Here is a 2,928-nt window from a genome sequence, read left to right on the forward strand (position 1 = left end):
CAGATAGAAAATAAAACTGTATTGGGTATGTCATGTGAACATGTTGAAAACGTATTACACATCAAAGGAAGAACTGGAGGAAGAGTTGTTCGTTACTGCCCAGCAGAGTGAGAAATCGAATTCAGTTGCTTTGAATTTTGATGTACCTCAAAACAGATTCTAAAATAATGAAGTCCTTGAGGAGTGGGATGGATTAGAAAGCTGTCTGTCTCAGGAGCATAGAAAAGGGTTGAAAGATTTTTTGTTCCGGCAGTCATGGTACATGCAAGAATCACATGGAGAGGACGAAAGCAATTGAACACGAAGTAGATGTGGGGAATTCTGCTGCGATAAAGCAGCAACCCTCTCGACTTAATCGTCTCAAAGGCTAACAGGACTAGATGCAGGTGAACACCATGCTCGACGAGAACATCATTGAACCAAGCCAGAGCGCGTGGAGTTCGCTGATTGTCTTAGTTACCAAACCAGATGATTTGTGTTGAATTTCGTGTGGATTATGGAACGGCCAACGCCGTTACAAAATCGAACTCATATCCAATTTCTAGATTAGAGGACTGCATCCAGAAAGTCGGACAAGCCAGTTACATCACCAAGTCGGGCATAATGCGTGGCTACTGGAAGGTACCATTGTCAAAGTTGGTGAACAAATCTCTGCGCTTGTAACTCCATATAGGCTATATCAGTTTAAAGTGATGCACTTTTGAATGAAGAACAAGCCCGGCACTCCCAAAGACACTTGTACAGAGTTGTGGCCGGGTTGACAAATTGTGTAATCTATTTGGACGATGTAGTGATCCTTAGCAATTCAAGGCATGATCACAAGGGTCTGTTGGCAGAGCTCTTTGAACGACCACGAGAAGCGAAACTGATGACAAACATATAAAAAACAGAATTCACGGAAGCAGAGGTGATGTTCTTGGGATGTAACATCGGTCATGGCAGGTTGAGCACCATCTGGAACGTGAGGACGAAGGCTTCTGAGGAATTGCCATGATCAACCTCGAAGAAAGAGTTTCTTTAATTCTTCAGACTCAGCGGACTCTATCAGAAGTTTGTTCCAAACGGTACTAGTGTAGTGGCATCGTTAACCGATTTGCTGAAGAACAACACAACTTTTCGGTGTTCAGCAACATGGCACGTGGCAATTGACCATTTGAAGTCGATATTAACCACCAAACCAGTATTACCTGCACCAAACATCTAAAAAAACTTTTAAAGTAGCCATCGATGGTCGTTAGAGTTGGAGGTGTACTCCAACGGGAAAAATGAGCATGGGGAGGAACTGCTAGTTGATAACTTTTCATAGAAAATCAACATCTATCAGAAGAAATGCTCCACAATCGAAAAAAAAACTATTGAGTTTGGTACTGGCGTTACACATTTAATGTATGTGCCACGAATAATGGATCGGAGAGGTTATGTACACAGACCACAATCCGCTAAAACGTTGTATATATGTAATAATATGAGACTATTTCGTTGGCTTCTTATGGAAGAGACGTTCACTTTAAAAGTCATGCATGTTGTGGGTCAGTAGAATGAAATCACAGATACGTTATCGCAGATTCAACTGATGGTGTTCAGATGAGATTGTCTTTATTTCATATTTTATATGTTTATATAGGAAAAAACTAAGTCGAAATTGTATGAAATTTATCGATATGTTAGGGTAAAGTATTATTTTTAAAAAATGAAAACATATCTTCATTATGATGGTTCATTGTTTCCTGTAGGGGTGAGGTGTTTTAAACATATTAGTGCACGGTTAAGAGATTTAAAAGCAGCAGAACAACCAGACACAGAAACAAGTGTTCCCAATAAGACAACGACATAATCCTGGGTCGAACAATTCAATTCGTTCATTGCCTGGAGACATAAATATTTCGAGTTTGGCCACTCAGTTTAAATTTTAATCAGGAAAATATATAAATTTCAATTCAAATTTTAATTGCGTCTCTTGAAAGTCTTTAAAAATAAACAGGGACCCAATCAGATGCTCTGGGGTATGAGATGGGGGACATTGAACAGTTGAGAGGAGGACTGCCAGGACCTTGCATGTAACAATCTTCTTGAAAAAAATATATATGTGGAAAATAACTTTTCGATCCGTGATCTTTGACACAGAATCTCCCAACAGGGACAAAGAAGAGACAGGAAGATCCGAAGACAAGAACCCACAGCTGCCTGGTTTTGATAAAGAAGTGCTGTTTTGTAAACCTTAACTGGGAGTTTGATTTGAATAGCATTATCGAATGGAACAACAAAATGGGTAATAGAAATACATTGGTTTGTTAATTAATCTCTCTCTTACTTTACAAATGAAGTGCTCAATTTTTACTTCGTGTCGTTCTTGGCCAATCGAATTGTTGCAGATTCCTGTACAGCATAAATCGTTTCTGTGTTACTGGTTTTATCGTAAGCTGGAGGGTTTATGCTGTGTCATAACGAGTCTAAACAAATTTGGCAAAACAAGTGTGCATCTGTGCAGTTCTTTGAGTGAACTGGAGATTTGCACCATTCATGACCTGGATGAAGTGATTCTCCCCGCCGTGATCTGAATCTCCAAAAGCAAAAGGCTGCCCAAATTCTCCGTAGTTGACAGGATTTGAACCTGTGTGGGAATGCTCCAATGGATTTCAAGTCCATCGCCTTAATCACTCGGCCACAACTACAAATAGACGTGCAGAATTGTCATTTCCAGGTCTCTGTCCCTGGGAGCTTAGCAGTAGTGAATCATGGTTTGGTTTATTTGAATTCAAAACCCACAGCTTTCAAATCGATGAAATGTCTGGACAAAGTGGGTCTGGGTGTTCCACCCCGATAGGTGGGATCTATATTCAACTTAAACGACGGCGGAAAATGCAGACAAATACTCAGCAGGTCGAGCAGGATCTGGGCTGGGAAAAGGCGATTCAATGTTTCAAAACT

At 40.3% G+C, this 2,928-nt stretch overlaps 1 non-coding gene across 1 annotated transcript; it reads right to left on the reverse strand.

Moving 5' to 3' along the window:
• Nucleotides 1-2,590: 2,590 nt before the first annotated feature.
• Nucleotides 2,591-2,672, reverse strand: trnas-uga (transfer RNA serine (anticodon UGA)). The gene has a single exon. It is a non-coding gene; the product is annotated as a tRNA-Ser (tRNA).
• Between the last annotated feature and the right edge of the window lie 256 nt (nucleotides 2,673-2,928).

This window comes from Hemiscyllium ocellatum, unplaced genomic scaffold (assembly GCF_020745735.1).
Source record: "Hemiscyllium ocellatum isolate sHemOce1 unplaced genomic scaffold, sHemOce1.pat.X.cur. scaffold_814_pat_ctg1, whole genome shotgun sequence".
Classification (NCBI taxonomy): Eukaryota; Metazoa; Chordata; class Chondrichthyes; order Orectolobiformes; family Hemiscylliidae; genus Hemiscyllium; species Hemiscyllium ocellatum.